Below are 12,153 nucleotides of genomic sequence, written 5' to 3' on the forward strand. Positions count from 1 at the left end.
CTGGCAACCTTTCATCATCCACTTAGAGGGAAATCTTGAATCACATGCACTGCAGCAGTTGTGGAGCATGCTGCTATTTCCTGCATTTTAAGGATGGATTATAAGTTGTGGGATGTCTGGTCAATGGGTGAAGATTATTAATGGCTAGATATAATGTTGCTTGCTCAGTCATGCACAGAAGGAAATATTCAGGTCCTACAGTTGGGACCAAATTAAAAAAAGAAGAAAATAGAACTTTAAAAAAATATGCATATGCAGAATTTTCTTTTTAAATGAATGAATTTGTTATTTACGGGTTTATAAAGAAACATTTATTTTCTCTTTTAAAGCAATATTTTAAATGTTCTACCCAACTAAGAAGCAATTAACTGTAGTGAATATATCGTAAATTGTGCAGAAAATAATAGTAAACAAAAGGTTTTATTTTAAGTATTCTCAGTATTCAATATTTAAATAGTTTAAATAGTTGAAAGTGTCCAAATTTTATGAGGAATGGACCAGTAGAAATGCTCCAAAATGACATGGAAATATATTAACAATGCCTTTCATTGAAAGTTAAAAAGGTTTTTAAATGTCCTGTAAACTTGTGATTTTCAAGATTGTTGCATGACAGTGACTGAATGTATGTTTGCATTTCTAAAACAGCTGTTAATATGGATTCCCGTGATCCCTCTTTACCCTATGTCTATTTACAAAAAACAATTGTCATGTTTATGATGATTACATCTATCATAAAAAAACACTGCAAACCCCAGACCTTTATTTTTTTTGTTGTGTTTTTTGGCATTTATTTTAGCAAGGTAAATGTAATCACATGAAACTGGTTCATGGTTCAAACCCAAACCAGTCTGATATTCATTGGCGTGTGAACTGCTGAGTGAAAGCTAACACCAGTGCCCAGCTGTGGGACCAGGAGACATACATCCTCTCTGGCTCCAAACAGATCTGTTCATTTTAGAGGGAAAGAGTGTATGTTTTTTCTTTGACAGAGCCTCTTAGGCATGGTGCTGTCCTCCACTTGTGTTTTCTTCATAGCACACTGAAGCACGGTAAAGCCTGTTAGCATGGTGACTTTGTGCAGCCACAGGTCTGACGATCGTGATTAGTTTGGATTAGTAATCCTTGGCTAAGAACACAGCAATTATTAGTTAACACACTTGTCACAATGTTTCTTTTCTACTCTCCTAATCCAGATAATCCTTAAAGGGAAGACTCTAGAGAAGATAAAGGAACCAGCTCAATGAGTGACAATTACAGGTACAACACAATACAAAATGGGGAATCAAATGGGTATCAAATGAGTAATGAAACAATCAAACTTAGTGTGCAACAGAACATGAACATATGTGTGCTGCAGCCCACATGTAATCTTACAGCTCAAGGAACACCAATAGGCCTAAGTGCTATCTTTGTTCAAGATCCAGCTATTTGTAGTTATTTGAGTGACAGTCTGTTTTGGGAAGTTTTGGGATTTTCTCTAGTAGGTGTACCTAGCATATAGAAAAGTACCTTTAAAAGTGCATTGTGTTGAATCTGCATTCTTCAACAGATAATGCTGGTGATTTAGCCATAACTTTCTCAGTCTCTTTTAAATATACCACCTCTCCTCAGTTCTAATCCAGTCTTTCTTTTGTTTAACGAGGAGTGAATGAGCAGTTGGGGACTGAAAAAGCCCTTCAGATATCCCCATGTTTGCAGTAGATCCTTGGATCAGTGCCATTAGCAATGGCAATGTTGCTCATTCTAGTTTTACAATTAATATATTTGACTTTGCAAAGATCACAGTAGAGTTCACAGTAGCATATTGATGCTAATAATTACAATATTTTGTCCCCTTCCAACTGAACAATATATGGCTTTTATTAATGAACGTTTTCTGTAAATATACGCATTTTAACAGCACATCAGCACCCAGATTAGTGATATATTTAGCATGCCTTACATAGAGTACATACAGTATCATGCTAAATGGGAACTAATTTTCTGTCGAGTTCTAAAAGTCTAGTGAAGAATCACTGCTGAAAACATAATGTGGTCCAAATGCAGCCAAATGAGTAAGACAGTTCACTGATCCGTGCCCTGGCTCCTCTGGCTTTCGCTGGTGTGCAGGTCACATTTCACATGATTATTGGCTTTAGAGATGAATAAAGCCTATTAGGGAAGCACTGTCAAAAAAGCCTGCAGTCTTTCAGTAATCCACAATCCCTTTTAAACAGCCACTTGAAGCAACTCTGTGAAACACACACAAGAGAGGACGAGAGGGGGAAAGAAAGAAAGAGAGAGAGAGAGAGAGAGAGAGAGAAAGAGAGTGAAAGAGAGAGAAAAAATGGTGCCTTCTGTTAAACTGTGTTGCCAACAATTAACAACTTATTTTTCTTTACTTATGTAGGAGTGTAAAGAGCTATTGAACCCCTGCAAACTTTTACCATTCCAAGAGGAACTTTTAATGTGGTATAGAACCATTACATTGTGTGAAGGTCCTATACAAACCTTTATAAAACTCTTTCCTAAATATATTTTTAAAGAAATAAGCTTTAGTAGGAGAAAGAGGAAGTACTAAAAACTTCAAAAGTATGCATTTGGGTTCAAAAACCTGTTCAAATTAAACTAATTATTGTAGACAAACCAACAACCCTTTTTTTACAAAGCGCAATTTACCATTACATTGTATATTCTTATGAAATTATGGAAAAAAGTGGAGAAACAAAAGCAAATCTCTTTTCTTCATCCTTTCATATCCCATTCCGCATGTACTTGTGTCTCTTCGAATCTCCCTTCCTGTCTTTAAGTTTGATTAGCTGAACCCATCCCTTTGTGCGTGTGTTTGATTATGCATGGACAAAGCATCTCTGATGTGATCTAGTGTAATCCCACAGCGGGCCGGGAGGTTCAGCAGGGGGGAGACCCTGAGAAAAACCACAGGAACAGCGAGGAAAGGGGAGGGGAGCTCACCGTTCCAATTAGTCACTGCTACCCTCTACTCCCCCCAAAGAGCTGCAGTCTGCACCCCCTGCCAGCAGTATTAACACTGGAGCTCATCACTTCATCTCACCACTGCATCATCATCTGCTTCTGTGATTTGACTAACCACATCTTTCTTTAGCACTCTCACAGTGAAAAGACACAGACATAAATCATCATGATCTGATGATAGTGTACCTAAGAGTGTATAGTTTTAATATTAATTAAATATTAATATGAGTTACTAACAGATAAGAGATTTATTTTATTTTATGTTTACTATAATTAACAGCAACAATATATTCATTACATAACAATTTAATTGTATATGTTAGGATGTTTTTGAGAGGGTTTGATATCTCAGTGAGTAATTTGGCTACGGGTTTCTTAAGGTACAGATTTGTGATGGATGCCTTCAAGTTTGAAATCATGAGTAGCCTAATCCTGATTGTAAACTACACTGCCTGTCCAAATAAAAGTTGCCACCTGTATTTAACTAAGCAAATGATCTGGGGTTGCTGCAGTTGGTCAGGTCTAGGTTCAGCAACAGTATGTGCTGAAAGAATGAGGTCAGCTGACTACCTGAATATACTGAATATAGACCAGGTTATTCCATAAATGGATTTTTTCTTCCCTGATGGCACAGGAACATTCCAAGATGACAATGCCAGGATTCATGGGGCTGGAATTGTGAAAGAGTGATTCAGGGAGCATGAGATCATCATTTTCACACATGGATTGATTGGCCACCACATAGTCCATACCTTAAGCCCATTGAGAATCTTTGGGGTGTACTGGAAAAGGCTTTGGGCAGTCAGACTCTACCATCATCAATGCTGTAAGATCTTGATGAAAAATTATTGCAACAATAATAGATTGAAACCAATCTTGTGACATTGCTGAATGTCATCGAAAAAATGCCATGGCGAACGTGTGCCATCATCAAAGCTAAAGGCAGTCCAACAAAATATTAGAATGTAAAGGATGTATCAATTCTTTCCTTCTCTTCTTTTAGGCTAAAAGCTTGTAATCAAGAGCCAGGAGAACCAGGAGACTACTGTCGAATGAAAAAGAACGTAAAACCAAGGAAGAGGATTTTAAGACGCTTTTAAACCTAAAGTAGAGGATTGTAAATGTCTGGTGTTTGCATTTTATTTGTAGAGCCCTGCCCTGCCACTCTATCTTGCAGTCATTAGCATTCATTACTGGCGTTTGAAGTAGAGCAGGGCTATTGAGGCTTTGTGAAGGGTTTCATATGGAGCACACAATGACTTCTAACGCCGGGGAGAAGCTGGATGAAAAGAGCACAAGGCGAAGGCCCCTCTCTAAACGAGCCCTGTATGCTAATGGCTCATCCCGACCAGGCTCTCAATGAAGCTCTTTTTTTAACTCTCAGGAAATTGAGTCGTTCCTGTTTTCCCAAGGACTCCGTGCGAGAACCGCCAGCGCTCAAATAGAGACAAGTGCCAATCCACTCCTGCGCCATTATTATACACCACCCGCGTAAAACCCGAACCGCGCGGAAGCAGCAGAAACGATCTTCATATAAAGGGAAAGTTCCTCAGTAAATAATTCTGCAGGTGGCAGAACTGCTCCGTTTCACACGCAGGTGACAGCGCTCGAGCTAGTTGTGATTTTTCCCAGCTCGTTCGGATGGAGTGAAAAACTGCAGCTAGTTAATCAGAACAGATTAGTTGAACACACAGAGTTAATGTGAAACAAAACGGCCCGTTAGTTTATTAATGAGATGTGGTGTGAACGCGTCCGGCTGAGCGGCCTGAGCTACTGCATCCTCTCCACTGTTTACTCTCAACAAAAGCCCATCAACAGCCATGCATGAAGAACAAGCCAGCCCAGCGAGAACCTTCCTGCAGTTTCCGAGTAAATAAAGCATTTCAGATGCAGGCGAGTGTAAACAGCCGGTCTGCTTCTCCCAAAGCCGCTAACCGTGCCTAATATACAGCTCTGTAAAAAAAAATGAGACCACTTAATGATGACGTTTTTCCTTGATTTTTCTAAATTGAAAACCTCTGCAATATAATCAAGAGGAAGGTGGAAGATCACAAGCCATCAAACACCAAGCTGAACTGCTTAAATTGAGCGGCATAAAGTTATACAAAAGAAGTGTGTAAGACTGGTGGAGGAGAACATGCCAAGAATGCCAAGCATGAGAACTGTGATAAAAAAACACGGTTATTCCACCAAATATAGACTTCTGAACTTTTAAAACTTTATTAATATGAACTGATTCAGAAACCGAAGTGGTCTCTTATTTTTTTCCAAAGCTGCACCTAAAGTATCTGATCTAAAATCTGCACTGCAGTTCGGTTCTATCACTAAACCATTAGAATGTAGAACAATAAGAATTCCTTTATAATAAAATCTATGCTTCAATAGCCTGTAATCAGTGTTTTAAAAGTAATGAAAAAAGTCTTACAAGATAACAAACGTTTGAATCGGCATTTATTTTAAAAACGTTTTGAAACTTTTTTTAGAAACATTTATTTAGGTGATTTAGGGTATTCCTTTTCAGGTCCTCTGCTACTGAAAATCCTAATTGTAATTAAAATGGAAAATATATAACAAATTATAGTAACTCTGCAACTGTCAAAATCTAATTCATAAAAATAATATTATTGAATCCTGAATACAAATCAAATATTTAATGACCTCCAAACCTGTCCTGCAAAATATTTAATGTCCTTTTGTAACGACTCTCTTTATTTTTGTTTTATGTTTTTATGTCTATTTTTAAATGTAATAAGATCAGTAGAGAGTGAACAGGGAGCTTCTCTACGTGTCCTGTAGGAGTCTCCAATGCCCTTTTAAGTTTTTAAAATGTAAATAACTTATTTTGCTGCAGAAAAAAAGGGTTTGACATAATCTACACTTGTGGCCTGTATACAGGCCAATGCCTGTTAAGGGGTATTTAAACTTTTAAGAAAAGCACAAAATCCCAAACTCTTCACTAAATTCAGAGAGACAGACAGACAGATAGACAGACAGACATATAGATAGATTGTTAAATGGTTAAAGAATAGTTAATTAATCTAAGTACCTAAGCATAAATCTACACATAAATCTACACTAGTTAAGATATTAATAAACATTACTAAATTTTAATGCATAAAAAATGTAATGAGTAATAATGTCAGTTAATAATTAGCTGAGGCATTTTGCTGTACTGTTAATTAATATAGCCTTATTGTAAATTGTTGCTAAAATTTTAATGAAAGTTATATGTTACAATATATATTTATCATCTCAGTCAGATTTGGGTGACATAAATAAATAAATGAATAAATAAATAAATATGTCTGTGCTCAAGTGGATGCAGCTATAGTCAAATGAGAGCCAGACACCGTTTCAGCCCTATTGCAATGCAAAATATAAAAAAGGAAAAGACCAGAAAATCAACAATTTACATGGTCATTCTGTGGAATAAAAGGAACACATTTATATTTGTAAGTATTGTAGTCATCAAACAGGAGCAGTGACTAAGTATGCAGGTATGTAGCCATGTAGGTTCAGACACAACAAAACCTTAATGACCAGTGGAGACAAGTGACATGTGGTCACTCTGAGACAGAGAGGGTGCAGCCTACGAATAATCAAACACACTCACTGTAAAATCCAGGCAAGGTGATGTTAGGTAATTTGAACCAAAATATATGGGATGAGGGTGGGCTGTAAACGTTGGTAAAATTAAAAAAAAAAAACGCGAATAAATGTAGGGGCAATGCCTGGACAACGATTAAGCCTTTAAAACCTTTATTCAGAATGCTGTGTCCAAAACTAGGCTTAATCCCTTTGAGAAACTTTTTTTGTTTTCTACACATGATTATTAGATATGTTATCAGTAGCATTAATCATACAATGTATCACTGGTAACTAAAGTGGATATTAACACATCTTTATCACAAAAACAATAATTCAGCATAAATTGGCATTAGTTTCTGACTGACCAGCACTTGTTTGTGTATTGCAAGTCATGCGCCCCTCCTATGAAACTGACAGCTGAGAGGAAATAAGCCATCTCCCAGAGCACAAGAAAAGCTACACACAACTACACCAATTACTGTGAGTTTTAACAAAAAATCCACCCTCGTCTTGACCAAAGTCTGCATTTTATAAACACTTTACTTAAACCAAAAAGACATTTGGTTGTATAGATTTATTTTTAGCTGTTCCTTGGTTCATACTGGGCAAGAAGATAAAATCAAAGTTGTTGGGCAAATTTGTGCTTCCCCAGTGAAAATATCTACTACTGTAAGACGCTAGGCAAACTAAAGGTGATTTGAGTCAAAAAGTTTTTTATTAAAATTATGTAATATTATTTTTTTTATTCCAACAGCTTATATCTGCCTTTAAATGCTAGCTAAGAGCCTTTTAACCAGTTTTTAAGGCGGCCTTTTTAGCTGTTGTCCTTTCTTTAACCACTTTTAAGGGATAATAACCACTACATATTGGGAACACAATTCATTTTAAGATTTTGGCTCAAAATTTGGTTCTGGTCAAAGAGTCACAGAACTTAATAAATGCCCCTTTTCCTCACTTTTAACACACACCGTTCAATAACTGATTGGTTATTTTCTTCCTAATACATGACATTGTATGCCACTGTATGAAGATAATCAGTGTTTCTTACTTTACCTGTCAGTGGTGTTATGTTATTGTTATGTCAATGTTATGGCTGATTGATATATATGAGACACATTCTGTCATGCTAACATTGTCCACACGGTGGCAGTAGAACATTTAAATTTGACATTGAATCACTATAGAGAAGTGCCCTCTAGGGTGACAAAAAGGGAAAAAGGTGTTTCACTGACTGTCCTTATTGATAGGTAAAAAAGCAATTGAGTGCCCACTAGGGTGCCTCTTCTTGCAATATATTTAATTATGATAATGTGTCCTCTGGGCCAAAACATTTAAATATGGTATGTTAAATCTGAGTGCCCATCTCTGGGTGCCCTTCTGCTGTAAATGTAGCCTATTATATGCCACACATACTAGACATACTGACACATTGCTCCATAGGGTCCCTTTTTTAGTAGAGAATCTAGGATATGGTTCCTCATCAGAAACATGATGCCCAGTTCGGTGCTCCTCTACATTAACCAGTGTTTACAGAGTAGTGTAGAGCTGAGCCACGCCCACAGGAACTGTGACACGCCCAGTAGCCTCATTTTCAATTTATCCCAATTCGGCCATGAACTCTGTTTGATTCTCTCATCTAAAGAAACACGTTGGACGGTAAGAGGGATATCATTTAACCGGACTTGTAGTTGATATTAAATCGGATGTAACTGTAAATTCACGAGGGTGGTCGGTCTTGTGTAAAAAGTAGGTGTGTTTTATGTACATTTAGTTTAAAAGGCTTTAGTTTTTCAGTAGCTCGTCTGCGGAGTTGACATTAGCTAACACACTCCAACAGTGTTAATTAACACAGTTAACATTAACGTGTATCAACTCTCAAACTTTACTGTTTTAATTATAGTAATTATTTTTATACAGAAACTGTTTGTAAACAGAATTCTGTAAGGGTATTGAAACTGATGTTGTTTGAGATTATCAAACTAAACGTTTATGGCTGTCTGTTTTTACTAGTTTGTACTATTTCATACTACACACTTAGAAAAGTAAGTACAGATTTGTACTTAAAAGAGTACAAAGCTTGTCGCTGGGGCTGTACCTTATATTACGAGGTTTGATATTCGCAGCTCCAGATTCGTTTGGCTCGATATTCGCAGCCTCGTATTCCCCGGCTGAAGTTGGTTTGATATTCGCAGCTGCCGCTTCACTGAACCACCGTGAACTAAAGGCAGCGTTCACAAACACCCGCTGTTTATATTAAACACCTCACAGATCAACACTGAAGGAGATAGAATGAAGAAAAGCAGTACATCTGTTTATTAACAATGTAAATATACAATATATTATTAAATATAATTTTGTATATTGTAAAATATTTATTTTAATTACTGAATTTATAATTATATATTACAATAAATAATTAAATATATATTTAATAAAATTATATTTTAAAAGCCATTGCGCTCAAAAAATATGAGGCAGATGTTCAAGTGTGATTTTGAAGAACTTTTTCATCTTGGGCCAGACCAAATACACATGATCTGAAGAGTACTAGTCTTCTACTTTAAGAAAAACCTGGAATTAGCCTGGCCCAAGCTGATTTTATACTTTAAAATTAACTGGCAACATGGCCTACCGATCCATAATGCACAAAAAAATTGAATATAAAGCTGATGTTCTAGTGTGATTTTGAAGGACTTTTTCATATTGGGCCAGACCAAATACACATGATCTAAAGAGTACTAGTCTTCTACTTTAGGGAAAGCCTGGAATTAGCCTGGCCCAAGCTGATTTTATACTTTAAAATTAACTGGCAACATGGCATACCGATCCATAAGGCAGAAAAAAGTTTAATTTAAAGCTGATGTTCTAGTGTGATTTTGAAGGACTTTTTAATCTTGGGCCAGACCAAATACACATGATCTGAAGAGTACTAGTCTTCTACTTTAAGGAAAACCTGGAAATAGCTTGGCCCAAGCTGATTTTATACTTCAAAATGAACTGGCAACATGGAATACCGATCCATAATGCACAATTTTTTTATGTAAAGCTGATGTTCCAGTGTGATTTTGAAGGACTTTTTCATCTTGGGCCAGAACAAATACACATGATCTGAAGAATACTAGTCTTCTTCTTTAAAGAAAACCTGGAATTAGCCTGGCCCGAGCTGATTTTATACTTTAAAATTAACTGGCAACATGGCCTACCGATCCATAATGCACAAAAAAATTGAATATAAAGCTGATGTTCTAGTGTGATTTTGAAGGACTTTTTCATATTGTGCCAGACCAAATACACATGATCTAAAGAGTACTAGTCTTCTACTTTAGGGAAAGCCTGGAATTAGCCTGGCCCAAGCTGATTTTATACTTTAAAATTAACTGGCAACATGGCATACCGATCCATAAGGCAGAAAAAAGTTTAATTTAAAGCTGATGTTCTAGTGTGATTTTGAAGGACTTTTTAATCTTGGGCCAGACCAAATACACATGATCTAAAGAGTACTAGTCTTCTACTTTAGGGAAAACCTGGAATTAGCCTGGCCCGAGCTGATTTTATACTTTAAAATGAACTGGCAACATAGCATACCGATCCATAATGCACAATTTTTTTTATGTAAAGCTGATGTTCCAGTGTGATTTTGAAGGACTTTTTCATATTGGGCCAGACCAAATACACATGATCTAAAGAGTACTAGTCTTCTACTTTAAGGAAAACCTGTAATTAGCCTGGCCCGAGCTGATTTTATACTTTAAAATGAGCTGGCAACATAGCATACCGATCCATAATGCACAAAAAAATTGAATATAAAGCTGATGTTCTAGTGTGATTTTGAAGGACTTTTTAATCTTGGGCCAGAACAAATACACATGATCTGAAGAGAACTAGTCTTCTACTTTAAGGAAAACCTTGAAATAGCCTGGCCCAAGCTGATTTTATACTTTAAAATGAACTGGCAACATGGAATACCGATCCATAAAGCACAATTTTTTATGTAAAGCTGATGTTCCAGTGTGATTTTGAAGGACTTTTTCATCTTGGGCCAGGCCAAATACACATGATCTGAAGAGTACTAGTCTTCTACTTTAAGGAAAACCTGGAATTAGCCTGGCCCGAGCTGATTTTATACTTTAAAATGAGCTGGCAACATAGCATACCGATCCATAATGCACAAAAAAATTGAATATAAAGCTGATGTTCTAGTGTGATTTTGAAAGACTTTTTCATCTTGGGCCAGACCAAATACACATGATCTAAAGAGTACTAGTCTTCTTCTTTAAGGAAAACCTGGAAATAGCCTGGCCCGAGCTGATTTTATACTTTAAAATGAACTGGCAACATGATATAACGAGCCATTTTGCACAAAAAAGCCACTGTTCCAGTACAAGTTTGAAGAATTTTTTAATCTTGGGCCAGAACAAATACACATGTTCTGAAGAGAACTAGTCTTCTACTTTAAGGAAAACTTGGAATTAGCCTGGCCCGAGCTGATTTTATCCTTTAAAATGAATTGGCAACATGACATGAAAGCCATTTTGCACAGAAATAATGAATATAAAGCATTGATTTTGAGAATACCAGAACTCTTCATCTGATGTGTATTTGGTCTGAAAAAAAAGTCCAAAATCATACTGGAATATCAGCTTTAAATAATATTTTTTTTGTGCTGCCATGTTGCCAATTAATTGTGCAGTCTAAACTCAGCTCGGGCCAGGCAAATCCCAAAATTTCCTTAAAGTAGAAGACTAGTACTCTTTAGATCATGTGTATTTGGTCTGGCCCAACATGAAAAAGTTCTTCAAAATCACACTTGAACATCCGCTATACATAAAAAAAAAAATGTGCATTATGGATCGGTATGCTATGTTGCCAATTCATTTTAAAGTATAAAATCAGCTCGGGCCAAGCTACTTCCAGGTTTTCCTTAAAGAAGAAGACTAGTACTCTTTAGATCATGTGTATTTGGTCTGGCCCAAGATTAAAAAGTCCTTCAAAATTACACTAGAACATCAGCTTTATATTCAATTTCTTTGTGCATTATGGATCGTTATTCCATGTTGCCAGTTCCTTTTAAAGTATAAAATCAGCTCAGGCCAGGCTAATTCCAGGTTTTCCTTAAAGTAGAAGACTAGTACTCTTCAGATCATGTGTATTTGGTCTGGCCCAAGATTAAAAAGTCCTTCAAAATCACACTAGAACATCAGCTTTAAATTAAACTTTTTTGTGCCTTATGGATCGGTATGCCATGTTGCCAGTTAATTTTAAAGTATAAAATCAGCTTGGGCCAGGCTAATTCTAGGCTTTCCCTGAAGTAGAAGACTAGTACTCTTTAGATCATGTGTATTTGGTCTGGCACAATATGAAAAAGTCCTTCAAAATCACACTGGAACATCAGCTTTACATAAAAAAATTGTGCATTATGGATCGGTATTCCATGTTGCCAGTTCATTTTAAAGTATAAAATCAGCTTGGGCCAGGCTAATTCCAGGCTTTCCCTAAAGTAGAAGACTATTACTCTTTAGATCATGTGTATTTGGTCTGGCCCAAGATGAAAAAGTCCTTCAAAATCACACTGGAACTTCAGCTTTACATAAA

This window comes from Astyanax mexicanus, chromosome 7 (genome assembly GCF_023375975.1).
Source record: "Astyanax mexicanus isolate ESR-SI-001 chromosome 7, AstMex3_surface, whole genome shotgun sequence".
Lineage (NCBI taxonomy): Eukaryota > Metazoa > Chordata > Actinopteri > Characiformes > Acestrorhamphidae > Astyanax > Astyanax mexicanus.